We start from the raw sequence: 22,946 nt of genomic DNA, 5'->3' as shown, positions 1-22,946 counted from the left end.
AAAAATTAAATGACTTGCCCCAGTATCTCAGAGCTAATAAGTATCTGAGGAGGGATTGGATTTGATACCAAATTCACATCCAATCCCAAATCCAATGCCCAGTCTTTTATACTTTACTGCCTCTCAAATGAAGGAGTTCCTAAATTGGCCTATAAGAGAAGCATTTCCACATATAACAATATAGAATAAATAGTGCCCTAAGGCAGTGGTTCTCAAAGTGTAGTCCAGGAACTCCTGAAGTTCCTTAAGACCCCTTTAGGTGGCCCATGAAGGAAGAATTATTTCAATGACAGTACTAAGATGTTTTAATTTCTAACATGGTAGATATTGTTATGACCTACAGAAACAAAAGCTCTTGGGGTGAGAGGAAGTCATTGATAATTTTTAGGCATATTAAGAGATCCTGAAACCAAAAAGTTGGAGAACTTCTACTTTTGGCAAAAGAGATGGTCTTTATGAGTAATATGGCTTAGTGGATTGAGTTCTGGGCTCAGAATGAGGAAGATGAGTTTAAATTCCTGCGGAGACACAGTATGACACTGGGCAAGTCATCTGTATAATGAGGCTAATAATAGCACCTACTTCAATCACTAGAGAAGGAAATGGCAAACTGACATGACTGAATGGCAAAAGACATAACTGAAATGACTGAATGACAGCAGCAGCAGCAATTTCAATCAAACAACATATGTGCCAAGCACTGTGTTAAGTTTAGGTTTGTTGTGAAAGTCAAATGAGGTTGTGTGTGTATGTGTGTGACTTTATAAACCTTAAATTGGTATATGTGTTAGCTAATATTATCATGATTATTGGATGGAGGTGGGAGAGGTCTGCATGAAATTGGGGATATAAAATTCATCTACTAGGGTTTGACTAGAATAAGCCATATGGATGAAAGCAGTATGATATGAGGTTTCATAAAAGAAGTGCCATTTTGTCTGGTGCCTGAAGGATGGGCAAAATGTCAAAAGGGGAGATGAAGGGAGGTCATTCCAGGTGTAGGGATTGGTATGACTACAACAGCAAGAAAACATAAGTTTTGTTTAGGAGATATGATGTTGTCTAATTTGGTTGAAACATAAGATCTGAAGTGCAAAATAAAATGAGATAAGGCTGTAAAGTTAGGTCTGATGCCATTATGGATTGATTCAAGTCTTAGGAGGTTGGTGCTTTATTCTGTAGGCAATGGAAGATGTTAAAGGGTTTTGGTTTGTTCATTTTTCGTATGTTTCAGCAGTGAAGTGTAGTTATCAGCTGATTTAATTTTGGAAATTTGTGGGATTTATTCTGCTCTGTGCTCCTTTTGAGACTTTATTCATTAGGATACTTTTCCATTTAGATTCAGATCGAGTATTTACCAGAAACCTCAAATTATACCCAACCAATCAACCATGCAATCAAAAAGTATTTATTAAGCTGTGGATATGAGTACAAAAAATAAATAATTCCATCCCTCAAGAAGCTTATAGTCTAATAAATATAATAACATGCTACCATCTCTGTAGTTTATTGTTAGAGCCCTGCATTGTTGTTTTCTTGTAGAACTTTCCAAGAATTCTATGAAGATAACCTCTGTTTAAGAAATCTATGCTCTACTTATATTGTATTTAATTTATACTTTGACATATTTAACATGTATTGGTCAACCTGCCATCTGAGGGAGGGGGTAAGGGGAAGGAAGGGAAAAACTGGAACAAAAGGTTTGGCAATTGTCAATGCTGTAGAATTACCCATTCATATAACTTGTAAATAAAAAAAAGAAATCTATGCTCTCAATTTATCTGATGTCTGATACTTGCCAGATATTCTATCTAGGCAAGGTAAATTTCCTTCCTCTGGAAATAAGCCTCTACTGAGTGAACATCACACTAAGTGTCCTGGATTCATATGAAAGAACGATCAGCATCCCTGCCATCAAGGGACTTAGAAAAGGGAAATAAGACAAAGAAACATGAATTCAACCAAATTCTGCTTTATTATATAATCACCAAAGTGCATTTGAGGAAAGGTAATGAGTTATTACTAGGTTTGGGGTTGAAATAATTTCACTTCCAAGGAGAAAGGCCTTGAACTGAATATTGGAAGAGAAGAAGGCCATGTGAAATGATGGGAAATAACTCATTAAAGGCTGATTTAGAAAGGAAAAGGTCAATAAATCCCACAGCCTTCTTAGGGTTAAAAGAAAATCTTATACTAGTAAGGGCTTATTTTCATTCCTTTTCATTTCTATTTAGCACTCCCCAAATATTATCTTTTGAAATCAATTACTCATGTTATTATTTATAAAGGAATTAGGAAACAAAAACCTACAAACACTATTTAAAAGCAACAATTTACTTTTATTTAACTCTTTGTAGGTCCATTTATATATGAGAAAATTGAAGGTCAAAGATATGAAGAAATATTTATTCATTGTCAAGTATTTATCAAGTACAACTATGCTGGATGCTAAGATTAGGAAGACAAAATTAGTCTCAAAGAGCTCACATTTTATTTGGATGTAAGGAGCCCAGAGCAGGGAGTAGGGAGCAATGAAAATATAGATATATAAATACAAAATATGACAGCTAGGTGGCGTCATAGTGCACAGAGTGCTGGGGATGGAGTCAGGAAGACTTATCTGTTCAAATTCAAATCTAGCTTCAGACACTTACTAGCTGTGTGACCCTGGGCAGTTTACTTAACCCTATTTGCCTCAGTTTCCTCATTTGTAAAATGAGCCACAGAAGAAAATAACAAACCACTCCAGTGTCTTTGTCAAGAAAACCCCAAATGGTGTTATAAAGTTGGATATTGTTGAAAAATGACTCAACAACAGCAAAATGCAACATATATGCAAAGTAAGTACCATTTTGAGAAGAAGGCACTAGCAACCTAGCTTTGTGTAGGACGTAGCATTTTAACTGTATCTTGAAGAAAGCTAGGGATTCTACAGAGGTCAATAAATATTTATTAAGTACCTACCAAGTGGAAGGTTGAGGTAAAAATAGTACCTTTCAGGAACTTGGGATTGCCTGTGCAAAAGAAAGGATGGAATGCCAAATTTAGGAAATGTGACTAAGGTCATACAACTATTGCTAGGGGTAGAACTGGGACACAAATTAAGATCTCCAGGACTCTTTCCCCTTTACTAGGTTCATGTTAAGACAATTTCACAAGTTCTGTTTCTTTAGAGCTTCTCCCAACTGAGTCACTTGCTGACTACATCTCCATATACAAAGGCATTTTTGGTGATCTCTCCTTTCTAAGGACCCAAGGGTACTGGAAGGCATGAGACCCAGTGCTTCAGTTCATGTCTTGTCTGTGCTGAGACAGTAGCTAGGACTGGAAACCATCTCCTCTGTTTAGTATGGTCTTCAATCCAGAAAGCTCCTCAAAGTCCTAATGTTTGTCCCTCCTTGTCTTGGTATTTTAGCAACATTGGTCCTGAATAATTGCTTTGACTAACATAGAAAGAGGTAAGGTTGGTTGAAGAAGTAAATAGTGTTGTGGATTAAGAGTCAGGAAACTTGTAAAATTGAGTCCTTGATGTTTCTCTAGACCCAAAATTATGCCATGGAGCTACAATTAGATTTGGAGTCAGAGGACCTGGGTTTTCATCTCTGATGCTTACTATAAATATGATCTTGGGCAAAAACATTTAACTTTGTAGTGTCTCAATTTCCTCACCTATAAAATGAGCAGATTTGAATAGATAACTGCCCAGGTCCTTTATAGCTCTAAATTGCTGATCTCTGTAATGATTAATTGGTTGCATTTATTGCTAGAGAAGAGAGAATTCATGACTTCCAGGGGCTTTCTCTAAGGCTCTCAAGCACACAAGGGCATATGGCTTGAAAATTCTAGAAACAAAAGGAAAAGTGGATGGAGAAGGGAACATGTCTTTTTTTCTTCCTAACAGAAAGAAGGAAAAAAAGAGGAATCTATGGCTAAATTAATAGGAAGTGATGAATTACTGTTCTGCTTATTCATTTCCCAAAATTTAATCCCAAATGATCCCTTTGGGTTTAACAGCCTAAATGTCTAAAAGTATAATTTTGTTCTAGATCATTTTAGATTTTATTCCAGACCATTCTGAATAGCCTTTTGGATATACTTATCTGTGTACTTGTTGCTTCCTCTGTTAGAATATAAATCCTGGGATTTTTATTTTTGTCTTTGTGTGTCCTAATAACTAGCATGCAATAGGCATTTTAGTAAATGATTAATAAATATTGGTTGACTTGCCAAAAAATTTTCTCTCCACAAGTAGAAGCAATGGGTAGAAGTTATATAAGCAAATTTAGGTGTGACAAAAGGAAATCCTAGCATTTATTAAAATTTGGTGTGAGATGCTTTAGGTGTTTTTTTTTGTGTGAAACTGTAGAATAATGGTTTATTTAGACTTCCTTCTGAGGCAGAGAAGACAGGACTGACAAGACCCAAATCAAGATTATATCCTAAGAGCCAAATCAAAATATGGATTTTGGTACAGTTTCTAAGATAGTCTGCTGAAACTTATGGACCCCTCATCAGAATAATAATTTAAATGCATGAAATATAAGATTACAAAAGAAAATAATCATATTTAAATAGTTATCAAAATGTATTAGAAAACTTCATGGACTCTAGAGTAAGAATATTATGATGTAGCTCAGTGATTTTTTCTCTCTCTCTTCTCTTTTGGTTTTCAACATCCTTTTATGCTCTTAAAAATATTGAGGACTCATAAAAGAGCTTTTGTTTATGTGGTTTCTATCTATTGATATTTATCACATTAGAAATGAAAACACAATCTATCACATTGGCTAATATAATAAAGGAATATGATAAATATTGGAAATGATGTGGGAAAATTGGGATTCCAAGACACTGTTGGTGTCTTGTGAACTGATCCAACCATCTGGAGAGCAATTTTGAAATAATCTCAAGGAATATTAGATTGTACATACTCTCTGAACTGGCAACACCACTACTAACTCTGTATCCTACATGTGCAAAACTATTTATAGCAGCCCTTTTCATGGTAGAAAAATATTGGAAACTGATGTGAATGTCCTTCAATTGAGGACTGGCTGAACAAGCTATGGTATATGAATGTAATGGAATACTATTGTATTACACTATTGTGTAATAAGAAATAATGAACTGATAGATTTCAGAAAAACTTGGAAAGACTTGTATGAATTGATGAAAAGTGAAATGAGTAGCATGAAGAAAATACTGTAATATACAGTATCAGCAACATTGTGTCAAGATTAGTTATGAATGACTAAGTTCTTCTGATTAATGACAAGTACAAAAAACTTACAAAAGAAAATGCTAGCCATATCAAGTTAAAGACTGAATGCAGATTGAAGAATACTTTTTTGATTACTTTTGTTTTTTGTTTTTTCCCCTTTTGATCTGTTTTTTCTTTCACAACTGTGACTTATCTGGATTTTATATGATAGAACAAATATAACATATGAAATTGCCTATCATTTTAGAAAGAGGGTTAGGAAAAGAGGGAGGAAAATTTGGAGCTCAAAATCATGTAAAATAATTTCTAAAATTGTTTTGACATGTATTGGGGAAAAATAAAATACTATTAAGAAAAAAATTATTAAGAATCAAATGAAAAAAGCTTTGTATTATTATGAAGAAAGATTTTGATCTTAGAGACTCTCTGAAAGGCTCTCAAGGGGGAAGGGTCCCCACATCACAATTACTGTTCTAGCTACTGCTAGTCTCCTATGAATTCATTCATAATCATCATCAGTTAGGAGATCATGGCCAAACTTTCCTGGGTTATGATGAATGTGATTTCATGGGAAAATGTTGATATGAGTATTACCCAGAAAATACTAGTTTTCTATTATGGTTCTTTTTCCTTTATGGTTTCATCAACTACAAGATCCCAATTAACTGTTATCTAAACAGTAGCCTCATATGTTTGCCCTGTAGGTAATTACAGTGGTTACTGTTCAGTGAACAAATGGTCTCTTGCTTTTGCAATAACTTTTGAGGACAATATATGGCCCTGGTCTAACTCATGTTGGATGCAAGATATTAACTTCCACTGACATTTTCTACACCATTTGAGATAATGTACACTTTGATTAGATTCCTCTACATTATGTTGTCTGTTTTTTACAATCTTGTAACTTTATTTCAAAAGTACCCTAAGGAAACATGGCTAATTTTAAATTGAAGTCTTATAGAGGTGTGCTGATGGTCACTAAGGTATCAGCAACTGCTCCAAATCTATGTTCTTCATTCCTATTAGAATGTATCATTTGCCCTGCTTCCTGTTTTGAATGTAGACCTGAACTGGGCCACAGCTCTGGAGAAGACTTTTGTCCACAGACTCTGGAGATAGACAGCATCAAAAAGCACTTCAGAGAATCACAGAAGCAGGGAGTGACCTTCAAGTATGAGGTAGAAGTTCTATTAGTTTTAAGGATTTATCACTACATAGAGCTGCATCTATAATCCTGACTGCTTGCCAGATTTTTGATTCCTTGTTTTTCCTTGACCTTTAGTACTTGAGCATCTCTTAGTTTCTTAGTGTTTACCAGGCTTTTGAACCCTTGAATGTAACATTCCTTACATTATTTTTGTCCCACTAATTTTTCTGCAGTTTTCTTAGTCTTAGTTCTCCCACCAATCTCTACAATAATTAGTCACTCATGGTCACCCCAAGGAATGACCAAAGATTAGACAAATGGATGTGAATGTAGTATAAATCTCAAGCTCTGAAAAACCAAGTCAAAGTAGTTATCTTGCTAAAATTCATGAGTGGAGGTCATTTTCTTATAGACAGATAAAGTAACAAACATTTTTTGAGCACTTGCTAAGCAATCATGCTAGGTGCTGCAGTTAATACAACATTAAATCAAAATAGAACTACAGTAAACATTTATTAATTATCTTACATCATAGAGCATTTTGCTTGTGTGGAGGAAATACAATGTTAGAAAAGACAATCTTCACCTTCAAAGAGCTCATTATTGTCTAAGGAAGAAGGATACAAAAAAATACAATTTATAATACAAGGAAGAATATGAAAAGTTCTCTAAGAGAATTGTAGAAAATAGGATAGAGAATTACAATTGATGGGGGAGGGAGGAATCAGAGAAAACCTTATGGAGAAAGTCATCTTGGTCTAAGAGGGTAGATGTATTAAAGCAAAGATATAACCACTATCTATTTTCATACTACTGACATCTTGCTATGGAAAAGGGATACTTCAATTGAGACTAATAAGATAAGTGCTAAACAGGCAAATTTGAGGAAAATATTACTATCCTAAATAGTTCCTAAGTAAGTGTGAATAATGTTTATTTCTCCTTGAGTCCATTTTCACAAGCAACAAAGAGCAAGACTACTAAAGCTACTCAATATTCTATTATTATCAAAGGAAAATATTCAACCTCTGAGGTACCAGTCTTTAATTCTGATGCCCTTGAGATGTTTACAATTCATGTAGCATTAAAGACCAATAACTCAATACCACACAAAGGCATTATTCAACCAAGAGTCCTATGCAAATAATGCAGAAAGATTGAGTCAATTATCTAGCATCTTCATGAGCTTTGGCAAAGAGCATGGCATCTTTATCAAATTTGCAGCTGACTCAAAACTGGGAAAAAGAGCTAATGCAATGGCCCTTCTATACAATATTTCATCCTTCATCTTTGTGTCTTTGCATTGATTGTCCCTCTCACCTTCAAGTAAACTTCTTTTTCACCTAAAAAAATTCTTGATTCAATTGAGATAAAAAATCAAAATCCAATCAGTTTAGCACATTGGACAAAATCTAGTAAGATGGCATATAATGGGACAAATGTAAACTTTTATTCTTGGGTTTAACAAGTCAGTTTCACAATTAAGATGGAGAAGGCATGATTAGACAGCAGTTGGTCTGAAAAAGATCTAGGGATTAATGGATTGAAAGCTCCAAAGGAATCAACAACCATAATATGGCAGGTACTATGACTGTAGACTGCATTACAAGAAGCATAACTTCCAGAAATATGGAAAGAATCATCTCAATTTGATCTATCCTGGTAACTACTTTTAAATTGTGCTTCAATTTTGGGTACAATGATAAGTTGAAGAACATTAAAAAATTGAGCAATGTTTATCCTGGAGAAGAGAAGAATCAGGGAAATATGATAACTATCTTTAAGTATTTGAAGAATTATCTTGTTACAGAGTGATTAGCTTGGCCCCAGCAGGGTTAAATAAGGAACAGTTGGTTGGAAGTTAGAGAAAAGTAGATCTAGGTTTGCTATGGGACATGACTAGAAGATCTTTAGATAGATGTCTGGATGGTCACTCATCAGGTATGCTATAAGAAGGCAGCTTATTTATTTATTCCTAGATTAGTTAATTTTATTTATTTAGGCAATCAGGGTTAAATGACTTGTCCAAGGTCACACAGCTAGCAAGTATATGAGGCCAGATATGAACTAAATTTCCTCATGATGCTTTATCTACTGGGCCACCTCACTGCCCCAAAGAAGGCTTTTTAAGAGATGGAATGGACGAGATAGCTTCTCAGAGTCCTCCCAACTCTGCAATTCTATTATCTTGTCATAGTAACACAAAGGCCTGGTCAAGTTTTTAATTCTCTCCTACTAAACAGTATCACAACAATATTTTTTTGTTTGCCTTGGCCTTTTGCCAGAAACCAATTAAAATGACCAGTATTAGCAGATTGTTAACAATTGTATTTAACTCATAGGTATTATTTTTTCACTGAGAAGTGTGTTCATTCAGAGGCACCTTCCAGTTGAATATGTACATTGCTCATGTATGTATACTAATTAATTTTTGCCTTATCAGTCCTCATATGTCACAGATGAGTAACATGCATCTCTATATCCCTTGGTCACTGCTCATGGAGAGGAAAGGGCATTCCAAAGTGGGAGAGAACCAAGTGACAGAAAACACAAAGGTAAGTATGGGATAAGTTATGAAAACAGGGTAGTATGACTTAATTTGATTTGAACACGGTATGAATTTAAGGGAACAGCAAAAGACAAAGCAAACAGAGGTAGCTGAAACTAGAGCATAGAGTACCTTGAATGCCAAGTTTAGAAATTTATGCTTCATGTGTTAGCCAATGAAGAGCCATTGAAGAAGGCAAAGAAGTCATTCAATCAGAGCTGCGTTATCAGTAAAATTAATTAAAGAAGAAATTAAGAGAGTCAGGGATAATGATGTATACCTGTAATCCTGCTACTGGGGAAGCTGAGGCTGGTGGATCACTCAAACTCAGAAGTTCTGGGCTAAAGAAAGAATAAAGTTAATTTGGTATTGCTTCTAAATCCAGAACCAAAATGGGAAGCCACCAGGCTGCCTAAACATGGTAGAATAAACCCAGATCGGAAACAGTAAAGGCCATATTTATCATTCTTATTAGATGCTGGAATAATTTGCTGTTTCCTTCTGCATGCATTGTGGAAGAGATGAAGTGAGTTGTCCAAGGTCACACATCTAGTAATTGTCTGAAGTCAGAATTGAATTCTTCTAGCTCTCTGTCCACTGAACCACCCAGGTGCCTTCTATACTACCAGTACTATAATTTAAAGACATGGAAAGAAGAGAAAAATGATTCATATTAACAAAAATATTTATAGTCGTAAAAAGCTACACAGTGGTGAGGGGTGCCAATCATTTGAGGAATGACTAAACAAATTACAGTGTATGAATGTAATAGAGTATTATTGTGCTTAAAGAAATGATGAGTGGGATGATTTCAGAGAAATTTGGAAAAACTTGTATGAATTGATGCAGACTAAAGTAAGTAGAATCAGTGTTGAGAGTAGAAGATAGTTCAGCATTGAGCTAGTTAACTGTAGGGTCAATATTTGGAAAAGAGGATAGTGAAATAAGATTAGAAGAGATGGTCTGAGAAAGTACTAAGCAGCTTAGAAACTAGAGGACTCAGTGAGGCACAGGGAGAGATAGAAAAGTGGAACACTTGTGAACCATAGCAAGATCAAGAATATGGCCATATCTATGCTTAAGTGAGGCAGAACAGAAAAGAGAATCACTAGAACTGAGGAGATTGAGAAACAAGAAAGTTACAGTATCTGGCAGGTAGCTAATGCATGACATAGAGTGCTGGGTCTAGAGTCAGGAATCTGAGTTCAAATTTTGTCTCAGGCACTTTCTGGATACATAATCTTGGATTTCATTTAACAGTTCTTTAACTATAAATTTGGGACTATTAATAATAGCTCCTACTTCTTAAAATTATTGTGAGGTTCAAATAAGATAATTTTCATAAAGTATTTGGCCCAAATCCTGGCGTATAGTAGACACTTAATAAACCCTTCTACTTTCCTCCTTCCCTCCTTTCCTTCCTTTCTCCTTCTTTTCTTTCCTTCCTCCCCCTTCCCTTCTTCTTTCCTTCCTTTCTTCCTTCTTCCCTCCCTCCCTCCTTTTTTACTTTCCTCCCTCTCTCTTCCTCCCTCCTTCTCTCCTTTTCCCTCCCTTTCCCTCCCTCCCTCCCTTCCCCTCTCTCTCCCTTTCCTTCCCTCCCTTCCTCTTCCTTCCTTCCCTCCTTACCTCCCTTTCCCTCTCTCCCTTCCTTCCCTCCCTTCCTTCCTTCCTCCCTCCCTTCCTTCCTTCCCTCCCTTCCTTCCTTCCTTCCTTCTCTCTTTTCTAGATGATGGGGTTAGAGGAGAAGACATGACTAAGATGCTGGATTTCTTAGGAGGGTAAAAAATCACTAGGATCTTGTTTGGGTGATATAGAGTGACTGAAAGGAAGAAGAATTAAGAATTAAGGATTAGAATGAACTGATGCTGAGTGAAACAAGCAGAACCAGAAATGTGTTGTAACAATAACAGCAAGAATGTGCAATGATTAACTATGAAAGACTTGGTTCTTCTTAGTAGTTCTATGATCCAAAGCAATACCAATAGACCAATTTTGGTATTGGTCAATACCAATAGATCAATAGACAATAGCAAAGACCAATAGACTGACAGAATGCCATCTGCATCCAAAATAAGGAGACTATATGTAAATCAACACATGTTATATTCACTTGTTTTTTCTGTTTTTAAAAATCTTTCCCCTGGTTTTTCCCTTTTGCTCTATTTTTCTCTCCCAACATGATTCATAGGGCAACTTGCATTAAAAATAAATAAATTTACTAGAAAAGAAAGATAATTAATGGTTAAGTATCTGTAAGAAGTGGCAGTGGGGAATGAAGAGTATTCTGAGTCCCTTTCCAAGACCAATGTATTAGGGGTATATGAGAGAGTAAAGCCCATGCTGAAGAGGGAAGGGTTGTAGAATCATCCGGATAAGTAAAATCTCTGTGACGGTCAGAAGATGTAAAGGAACATGAAATGTCCAAAATGAAATTGTCTGTTAATTACATAATGGAAATTCCATGGGACACAATTGAACAGGCCAGCAGACTGGAGTGGGACATAGGAAGGGTAGGTTGAGAAAGATGATAATGAGAGAACAGGAGGTGTAATTGGGGAGGGTGTTGGTTTATTCTTAGGCAGCAGGTGATTCATACGGAGTAAGGGAGCAATAAATAAGTGGTGGGAGTTTGTTAGCCACTGGAGTAAAACTGTAGAGAGCAGCAGTTGTTGCAAAGATGGCAAAGAAGTAGAAAGCTTATGACCTTGACTCTGATTCATTTGGTAAGGTGGTAGTAAAAGTTGAATCCTTGGGGATGGTAATTGTCAGAACAAGGTCTTTACAGTCTTTTTTATCCAAACCAAAACACTTTGACATACATCCCTCAAGAATACCCAGTTCTTCTATGCCCTACTAGAAGAGTAAAGTTGCCTTTCATACAGGGTCTCTGAGCCCTTTTGGCAAAGGAGGGCAGCCTCAGCAGAAAACACAAGGTCCTCAGTGGGAGAAAAATGTCTCCCTCCCCCTTTCCCCTTTGCCCTTTAGGCTGTGGAGGAGATTATCAGATCTTTGATTTTCAGGTATAAATGATATAGAAACCTACTTCAGTGCCTCATTTTATAATGAAAAAACAAGTCCAAAGAGAAGTGATGTGCCTAAAGCTATACAACTAATAAATGGACATCAAACTTGAGGAACTGGAAAAGAAGGCAAAGAGGAAGCATTCAGAACTGTGAAAGAAATGGCACTTGTAAGATTATCGCACTGAGTGGAGCAGTTAAAAACCAGACAGAGTGGAGTGCTTGGTAATACATCAGAAAGAGTTATGCAAACATCATTCAGAATAAACATTTATTAATTTTATTATTTATTTATGTGTAGAGACTGTACTAAGGATAGACTAAGGATACAAAAAGGCAAAAGATAATCCTTTTATTATTAAGGAGCTTACAATTATATCATACTGGATGGCCAGATCAGATTGATACCATCATGGTAAAATGGAAAGCAGAAAAGAATTAGAATCAGTGATACTGAAACTGGAATCAAATCCTGTATTTGATTGTTGGCTTTAGGCAAGTCACTTCACTTCTTTAGGTTTTGTAAATGAGGACTTTTAGACTCAATAATCTATGAGGTCTGTTTAAAGTATATTCTCTCTCCCTTCCCCTCTTTTCTCCCTTTCATTCCTTTCTTCCCTTTTCTTTCCTTTCCTTCCTTTCTCTTCCATCTCTTCTCTTCTCCTTTTCTTCCTTCTTTTTTACCCTCTCCCTTCTTCAACTTTCCCTCCCCTTTATCTTTATTACGCCTTCTTAATAGTCCCTATTACCCTTCCTTTCTCTTTCTATCTTTTCATAAGAGCTCGAGGCACAGTGATTGAATGGTGAGCCTGCAGTCAAAAAGACCTGAGGTCAATTATGAATTTAAAGTAGTTGAATCATTCTTGGACAAATCATTTTTCCTGTCTGCCTGCCTCATTTTGCTCAATTGGAAAATGAGGTAATAATAACACCTACCACTAAGGGTTGTTGTAAGGATTATATGAAATAATATTTATAAAGCACTAAGCAAAGTACATGGAATGTAGAAGTTACTAAATAAATGCTAGTTTTCTCTTTCTCTTCTCTCTTTTCCTCCTTTCCTATAGTTACCTGGGTGAGAGTCTACCCAAGATACATCATAGACAACGTGCTTGCTGTATGAGGTTTTGAAGGAGAGTGGATGTTGTTGAGATTATTATTTCCCTTTATCCTTGAAGCTTTGACTATGAGACACAGGCAGTGCTTACTAAAAGTCCTCATTCACATCTGGTTGAAGATGTTGAAAGAATGGCAGCTGAGAAGGGGAGGAGTTTGAATTACACTAGATATGGTCTGGCATTGCCCAAGAGAGGCAGTTTCCTTGGTAAAATTGTAGCTGTGAATTTAGCTTTTAATGAGAGCAGCTGCTGCCACTGGCAGTAGAAATTATGGATCTTTTATCTGACCACTCCTCCTAGTTCAAAGTTTTAATACATATCTTTTAAATTGTGAAATTTTTTTTGCAGTAAATGTCTTTAAATTACAATGTGAGTGTTTTCCTTTTGTGTAACAAAAGTTGGAATGCAAATCTAATTTGGTGGGGGTATAGAGTATGAACAAATTTGAGATGAATTTATGAAATCTTATATTCAGAAGAGATTTTTTTCATTTAAACCCTAAACTGAGAGGAATCTGAGCAAAAACATGGGGTAGGTGCTTTTGAAAAAAGAAAAAACTATCTGAATATTTTGCAACCAGAGCTCCATTCATAAACAAATGGAGGGTATTTAACTAAATCCCTAATACTTGCTGCTTACAGTACCTTAAATCTTGGGTACCTTTTTACCTCCTTAAGTTTCCCATGTAGCCATTGGATACTTGGCATCTAAACTTTTCCAAATGTAATTTTTTTATTTCCTTGAAAAACAATTTTTGAACATAAACATTTGGATTCTTGTTTGAAATTGTACATTTTTTCTTTTCCTGGAATTGTTTCTTTTCAGTTAATCTTTAGTGTATTTCTCCATTAAAATTATTAACCTTCACATTTTGAGAGATAATTTCATCATTAAAAATGTTCTTTTAGTATCTTATGATTTAAAAAATATTCTGCTATTCTACTCTAGGGGATGATTTTTTAAAAAACATGTTATTTCTTTTTCTGACTAATCCATTGTTTTCCATAAGGTTAAAAAGGTACCATGCATTATGATTCCAGTGTGTCCTTGCATTAAAGCATTATTTAATGATGATGATTAACATTGATTGATGTGAGATGTTTTTGACAACATTGCTGCTTAATTGCAGATGGTGTTGAGTCCTTTGATATTTTCTATCTTTTCACAAGCTATTTGCTGGTATATATTTTATAGGTCATTCTAGTTATGATATGAGCAGGTAGATAGTATAGTGAATAGAGTATCAGGCCTGGAATCAGGAAGATTCATTTTTCTGAGTTCAAAGCTGGCTGCAGACACTACCTGTGTGATCCTGCACAAATCACTTAATCCTGCTTACCTCAGTTTCAACATCTATAAAATGAACTAGAAAAGGAAATGGCAAACCACTCTAGTATCTCTGCCAAAAACTCCAAAAGGGATTGTGAAGAGTTGGACATAATTGAAATAATAAAGGCTATGATATAGTATATGTTGGTTCGTACTGGTACTCTATGATATATATATATATATATATATATATATATATATATATATATATATATATTTATTTATTTTCTATATATATATATTGTATTTTGTATTTGACTCTCTGGGGCCATTTTAACTAGAATTGGAACAAAATGAAATTTAAAACTTCAGAAATATGTTGTATTATTTATAGAAACACAATAAAGGATATGGAACACAAAGAGGACTTTTAACTCTTGAGGTAGAGCCTGAATTTAGAAATAAGGATATTATTGTGAAGTGGGTCTTTCCTTTGCATTTTTCTCTTTGTACCTCCTGGTAGAAATGATAGAGATCTGGGAGGAATTGAACAAGAACTAAGAGAGTGGGTGGATTTGGTAAAATGTCAAGCTGAACAAGGATATATAAAAGACAGATTGAACTATGTGATTATGGGGCTGCTGGAACTGCTCCTGCTACTATAGCTTCAGGGATGAAGGTAACCACATTAAACATTAAGATGACAGAACTAACTACCAATTATAAGGCATATCCTGAAAGAGGGGTCATCTTGAATAGTAGGAGACACATAGTCCCCTTTTTAAGCATTGAAGGAGCAGAACCACAAATATTGGGATGACAAACCAGATAACTCTAGGCCCAGCCAATGTTGGAGAGCCAGTATTCTCCCAAGAGTTAGCAGCACCCTGGACAGTTCCATAGTTCCTTGACAAATGACCACTGATGGAGTAATTGAGATTTACAATCAAGCAACTGGCTAAGAGGTCTTCCTCCCCTCCTTGCTTCCCTCCCCCTCCCCCCCACATACACCTGTCTAAGACTGACATGAAAAGCAACTGAAATGTGATGGAGAGAGTGCTGGTCTCCAAGCTAAGGAGACTTAGTTTTTAAGTCTTGCTTTAGATACATCCTGCATGTGTGACTTTGGGTAAGTTAGTTAATTTCTCAGAATTCCAAGGAACTTTCTGCAGCTATAAGTTACAGGGAAGGTGCTGATTTAAATTGCCAGAATAAGTTGCCTCATCCAGGGGTTCCTCACATTAATGAATTCATATATCTAGTTCCTATCCCTAACCTGTTGATATGCTTAATGTTTGTGACATTGAATAGAAAGAATGAAGAAGGAATAGCCTACTTTGTCAGTGACTACCGGAGCACAGGTTCCTTTGGGCTAAATCCAAACTCAAATGGTTCCTCTGGGAGAAATAAATGTGTACATTTAGTTGTTGAACTTGGCAGATGCTGTTAAATTTACAGATGGCTGTTTTTTTTTTTTTTTTGTCTACCTGAGCAGTGAGTGGCACTTGGGAGTCTCAATACTGTATTTTATGAACTTTTCTATTTCTTGTATTACATGTACCCAAACCATAGTGTAACTGTATATTTTTCTTTTAAGTCAAATGATGCTAGGATGACAGTAAGAATATTAATGAGGAAATGAGACACAAATTATATTTGGAAATTTCCTCAGAGCTTAAATCTGACATGGCAGGGGTGTAAGAAATACAAGCTGAATTTGATAGATTTATTAAATATCAAATGCTAATGATTTTTTTTATGTTTTAAAATCTCTATATCAAATCTAGAGAATCCAAGCCAGGGCAAAGGAGTAGGGAGTTGTTTGCTGCAGAAAGAAAATAATGTCCTAACCATTTTACTTATCAGGTATGTGTGTAAATTTATTTCTTCTACCTACTTTAGTCATAATAGAAAACTCTTCATTTCATCAGAGTCTACATTCATCCCCATATGTGATATAAACACATCAATCAATACCTCTACTTTATAAAAGTTTTGAAGGGAATGATATAATTTGGGGAAATGTGAAATGATCCCTGACAGGTCATGAGACTCCATCTTGAACATTATATTTGGGGTGAGTACATTAGTCAATATCTATTTGTTGTTGTTGAATCATTTCAGTCATGTACAACTCTTCCAGGATCCCATTTGAGGTTTTCTTGGCAAAGAAATTGTAATGGTTTGCCATTTCCTTCTCCAAGTCATTTTATAGATGAGGAAACTGAGGAAAATATAGTTAAGTGACTTGGCCAGGGTTATACAGCTATTAAGTGTCTGAGGCAGATTTGAACTCAGAGTCTTCTGTCTCCAGGCCTGGCACTCTATCTACTGTATCTAGTTGCTTTGTCAATATTTTCATTCCTTTATAAAATCTTTTTAGAGAACTATATGAGATTTGGAGAATGATGAACTAATCATTTACATATATAGTAAGGCAGACCCCGTTCTATCATAACATCAGTGATTTAGAACTGGAAAGGACCTTAGTATGCATCCAGTTAATCCTTTCCTTTTGCATATCAGACCTAAGAAAATTGTGATTTGCCCATAGTAACAAAACTTGTAAATGGCAGAGCTATGATTTGAATCAAGGATTTCTGACCCCAAATTCAGTGGTCCTTTTACTGTACCTGTGTTTCCTATAAATGTAAGAAAGAGGTAATCTTTCAACTATGTAAACTGTGGCAAATAGTAAAAGATAATTCTTAGAACTGACCATTAATATTCTTTCTAAAGAGGAGGGCTCACTTAAGCAATTGGAAAACATAATCTCCTGAGAGTTTCTCAATGAAAGATTCTCCAGGTGTATGGATCGTGAGGTTGTACAGTTGTTAGAGCAATGGACCTGAAGTCAGGAAGATCAGAGTTCAAATCTTTTTTCAGACACTTGCCAGCTGTGTGACTCTGAGTAAATCATTTAATCTTTGCTTCAGTTTCCTCATTTGTAAAGTTATAACAATGTCACCTATCTCTCAGGATTGTTGTGAGGATCAAACAAGATAATATTTGTAAAGCACTTAGCACAGTCCCTGGAACATGGTGAGTGCTGTATAATGGTTAGCTATTTAGCTACTGTTATCTTCTGAACTTCAGGAGAATTTCAGTCCTGTAGGGACTCATGACTTTCCTGGAAAAGAACCACTGGAGGTCTGCAATCATGCACCTGCATCACCATAGCATCACCACACACTGGAGTTAAGAATAAAGGGATAAGCACTGAAGGATCAGTTTTTGCACTTGTGAAGATTTTGCAGGTTGAGAAGCTAAAAATTAGGATATAGGACCAGAATGTTTGCAAAGATTAAAGGGATAAGTTTAGCAGTAATGGGGTACTACAACAATTAAATGCTAAATGTCATTCATTGGAAAAAGAAAAAGCCCTCTGATTTTGGAATATGTATAGGGCAGTGAAATGGTGCAAAGAATGGAGCACTGAGCCTACAGTCGGGAAGATCTAGGTACAAATGTGGACTCAGCCACTTACTAGCTATATCACCTTGCAAGTTACTTAACCCCTATTTGCCTCAATTTATCATTTGTAAAATTGAAACACATTAAAAAAGGAAAGGGCAAACCATTCCATTATCTTTACCAAGAAAAGCCCATGGGCAAGTCCATGGGATTATATAGAGTTAGATATGACTGAACACCAACATGAATAGTCTATAGTGGAGGCTATTAGCAATAGGATCAATAAAATCCAAGGCACTGGATAAAGTCATACTGAAGCAAGTATGTAAAGATATGGTATCTCATCAACAACTCAGAATATACTAATTTGTAATTATATTATAAAGAGCTAGATTATGACAAGTTGCTACAAAGAGTATTGGTTAAAGAACAATTACAGAGCTTCCAAGACTTATATTGTTCAAAAAATCTAACTTTGACTAGTTTTAGAAAAATTCATATGTAGGATATAGAAATAAGACATTATATCACCATTGGCCAGCCTGACTTATACAAAACCTGCTAATTGGAGTGTGTACAAAACTATTCCACAGGAAAAATAAAAGATTGGGGCTGGGGAGAGAGATCACAGCTGAGAGGAGGCAAAATGGCAGAACTTTCTTCTACAACTGTGGTTTAGAATAGTCTCTTACAGCATGGATGCATTTAAGTTGAATGTTGATTTAGTCTGATACAAGCAGATGTCTATTGAAATATCTTTGGAAATCAGGAATAAGACCAGAGACAGAACTACCTTGGACCCAGAAAATATTAAGCCTGACTTCATCATCATCTGTTTATGAGTCCATTCTACTTAGACTCTTAGGAATATCAATCTGCTGGGATGTGACTTGAGAATCAGAACACAGGATTTCCAAAATCCAAAACAGGCATAGGATTGAAAGACAGATCTTTACTATGACCAGAACTGCTCCAGGATCCAGAGTGTTCTACTCACTTGGCTTCATCATTCGAACTCCTTCCATTCCTTCATCATCAGAGTTGCTTTCATTCATTAAAACTTTGGACTCATTACCCAATGGTTAGTACCATCTATGATTATTCTCCAAATGTTAGTGATACTGACATTCAGTGATATTGAATCCTCAACAGCCTAAGAATAAACCATTCTAACTCCTGATGCCCACATTCTTACAACTTTAACTCTGCCCCTCTATCCACTTTATATTTTTCTGTTCCGTTTACTATGCCCTTTGAAATTCCTAGTCTAGCATTAAAAACTTGCCTTCATGACAAACCTCATCCTCATTCACATTGGTGGGGATCTCTCTGGCTCCTTTCTGATGAAATTAAATTCCTGACCATCTTTTCTCATACTGTTTATGTCTTGTCTCCTACCTCTGACTCACAGATCCTGTAGTGGGAGTCAGTAGTTTTTTTTTTTTTTTTTTTTTAATTTCCCATTGCTACTTCTTGGCCCTTTGATTCCATGACTCAACAACCTCTCTGCATATGAGGATCACTCTATTAAAATGTAATATCTAATACAGATCCTAAAGGTATCTAAAATCAATTTGTCCAAAACAGAACTCATTATCTTTCCCCTCAGTATCAAGTATCACTATCTTTGCTATCAGTATCAAGGACATCACCATCTTTATAGTGACAATCTCAAGTTCAAAACCTTGGGATCATTCACAAATTCCTCACATCATTTTTACAATTAGTTGATATTTCTAGTTATTTTTATCTTCACATCTCTCACATTTGTGCCCTCTCTCTTCACATTCTCCCAGTCCCTCAATTTTCATTACTTTTCTCATGAACCATTGTAATAGCCTCCTAATTGGTCTCTCTGCCTCAAATCTCTCCTAAATCTAATTCATCCTCAGTTACCAAAGTGATTTTCTTAAAGAACAGAGCTGACCATATCTATCTCATACACAGTTAAACTTCCCCATTATCTCTGTTGTGTTAAGTCATTTTTCAGTTGTGTCTGGTTCTTCATGAGCCTATTTGGGATTTTCTTGGCAAAAATACTGGAGCAGTTTTTAAGTCCCTTCCCCAGATCATTTTACAGATGAGGAAACTGAGACTTACTTGCTCAGGGTTACCATAGGTAGGAAGTATCTGAGGTCATATTTGAATTCAAGAAGATGTCTTCCTGACTGCAGGCTGGGCCCTCTATCCACTGCTCTCTATCTAAGCTGCCAATAATTGCCTCGAGGATAAAATATCAACTCCTCCATTTGACATTTAAAGCACTTTATAGCCTGGTCTCACACTACCTTTCTAGACTAATGTCACACTTTCCACAAATTCTTTTCTTTAATAACATTAGACTAGTTGCTGTTCCTCCCCCATATATAATATTCCAGGTGCCACATTTTAAGCTCTTGATGTTCCCATGGAATATTTTGCCCTCTTTATCTTTACTCAGAATCCCTGATTTCCTCCAATATTTAACTCAAACATCACTTTCAATATGAGGCCTTTTTTGTACCTTTAATTCTAGCTGCTAGAGCCTTCTCCTTGTGTATACCTATATATGTATATGTTATTTCTGATTAAAATGTAAATAACCCCCCAAAATGTAAATACCTTGAGACTAAGAGACTATTTTGCATTTTTCTATGCATACCTAGCACTATATCTATACATAATAGGCATTTAATAAATACTTCATCAAGTGAAATGACTATAAAGATGGAAGATGTGAGTCTTTTGTATTGTACAGTGATCTATATACTACGCCATCTAGCTGCCTCTAACTCCATTATCTTTGGAAAGATCCTGGAAGAACAAGAAGCAAAGAGGGCCTGAACCTGCATTGGGGCTTTGTTTATAAGGAGGATAAGTAAAAGAAGATTTAAATTTGAATGGGCTAGAATACTCTAGTTTGAAATTAAGAATTAGCATGTCTCTCACCAAGGATATGGATTACATGTATTTTAGCAAGGAATGAGCTGCTAATTGAAGTTCTAAAGACCCTTTAAATCTTAAGGACTTTGCCAAAACATGAAGGTAATGTAAGACACCTCTCTCTCTCTCTCTCTCTTTTTCTCTCTCTCTCTCTCCCCACTCCCCCTCTCTCTCACACACACACTCATACATTATGTTGTTTCTGCTAAATAACTGAATGCTTTTACTCATAGATATAGGATTGGGGAGAACTGGAAACAGAAAAACAAGCGATGTTACTTTGGCCTGAACTGGAAATTCTTTGGCGTTTGTTGGACTAATCAATGTGAGTAAATTTTTAAAGACTGTTAATTGTCTCACACATTCTTGCTGATAGTAAGCTTCATTATCCCCTACATAAACTAGAATTAGTCTTTGAAATGGGCTGAAATGAAAGAATTTCAAAGTCTATATCTTGGGATAATTTTTAGATATGGATAGTCAATATAGCTCATGTCAGCCAGTAGAAAGTTGTAAGACCCTGACAGAATATAACAGGTAGGTAGTAGAATTAACCAACTATAAGTCTGGTCAGTATATATTATTATAGGCCTTGGAAATCAAACATGGAAATAAATGTCTTCTGAAGGTCATATGACATCAAATGGAAATGTAGCTATAAATTTGGAAGTTATACCACATGATTTGTCATTACCATTCATTCATGCTTCTTTTACTCAATTGTCTTTGAAAGACTAGAAGCAAAAACAGATGTATGTTGATGGATTGTGACAAGAAATACAAAGCAAAAAGTGAGAAAGTAAACGTAGGACATTCCTGCATCCTTCCATCAAGCAGAGGTATCCAAAGTGGGCTTTTGGGAATGCTCTCAAGAAGGCTATGGCATGTCATGAACCATTGGGAGAATACATCTCATCCTCTCTGATATAGTCAATTTTGGAGCTTGTTTCTAGCACCACTAGATCTGATATTCACCTGTGCTTGCCCATCATTCTTTAACTCTGCCCCATTCTCAGTCCTGTGTTGTAGGAATTGAGTGAACCACACTGACTCTATCATGAGAATCAATTCTGGATCTAGCTCAGTTTCCTTTCTGTTCAATTATGGGTCTAGTTCAATTTCTGTCTTGTGAGAAAACCTTATTCAATTATTAGAATTGTGAGAAAATTTTATTGCATTGTTTGAACCCAGCCTGCATGATTGGGAAGCTGGACCATTCCTCCCTTTGGCTTAGAGACTCTTAATTAAGGACCTAGATTATGTTGATCAGAGACCCAGTTAGATTCAAAAATTGATGCAAAGAGTTTTCTCATAATTATACATCTCAAGCAACCCATATGTCTTATTGGAAAACTAGCCCCATGTTGCTCATTAAGTTATATTTCCTTGCTCCTTTGATTGAATACAGACACTTAGAGAGGATTTTCTGATTCAGGAAAGTGTACCTGATTACTCTTCCCCTCCCAACCTGGAAAGTTCCTAATCTTTCCTCTCATTAGAAATCAAGTTTCCTAATCTTACATCCGATTAATTGTTTTCTTTAATGCATAAGTGTCTCTCTCCGTATTTGGGGTCATTTGTCAATCTGAGCAGTCTTGGTTCTTACTGTTATATAATTGGCATACATTGCTTAATAAATATTTTTGGAAGATGGAACTTTTGTTTCCTCAGTTATTTCAGATTTCATCTACCACAGCATAAGCTCCCAACCTTTCTACTTCTGTGCTGGACATCAACCTTTCATAGCAGTTTTAACCTAATTAAGATCTGGGTACCCATAGCAGTGGCATTAGAAATATGCCACCCTCAACAAACCTATCTCCTATCCCACAAATTATTTCCTGATTGTGACAGGCACCCTAGTCTAGGTACCTAGACTCTGAATTCTGAGGTAATGAATGGTGAGTAAGAGCCCTGTGCTTCTCCTTTTAATTTTAAATAGGATAGAATAAGTCCCATATCATTTGCCACACAAATATCATTATATTCTCTTTCCTCCAAAATAATTTTTTCCTAAACTTTTCAATTTCTACAAGGGCTATTTTGCTCTCAACGTGGGCATTGATATGATTCATCACTTTCTCTCACCTCACATATCAAACCACCTCATTACTCTTTTATCTCCACAATATCTCTTTGTCTCTCTCTCTTACACACACACACACACACACACACACACACACACACCCCTTTCTCTCCAATCACATGGCTACCACCCTAGTTCAAATCTTTATTTACTCTTATCAGAACTACTGCAATGGCTTCCTCATTTTCTCATTAGCCTCAT

The 22,946-nt window shown here is 35.9% G+C and overlaps 1 protein-coding gene across 1 annotated transcript in view; it reads right to left on the bottom strand.

Moving 5' to 3' along the window:
- GABBR2 (gamma-aminobutyric acid type B receptor subunit 2) overlaps positions 1-22,946 on the bottom strand; it is a 780,512-nt gene that overhangs the window by 425,453 nt on the left and 332,113 nt on the right. The window lies entirely within an intron of this gene.

The sequence above is a fragment of the Sarcophilus harrisii genome, chromosome 1 (genome assembly GCF_902635505.1).
Source record: "Sarcophilus harrisii chromosome 1, mSarHar1.11, whole genome shotgun sequence".
Taxonomy (NCBI): Eukaryota; Metazoa; Chordata; class Mammalia; order Dasyuromorphia; family Dasyuridae; genus Sarcophilus; species Sarcophilus harrisii.
The sequence above is the reverse complement of the archived record's forward strand: the minus strand, read 5'-3'. Positions and strand labels throughout refer to the sequence as shown.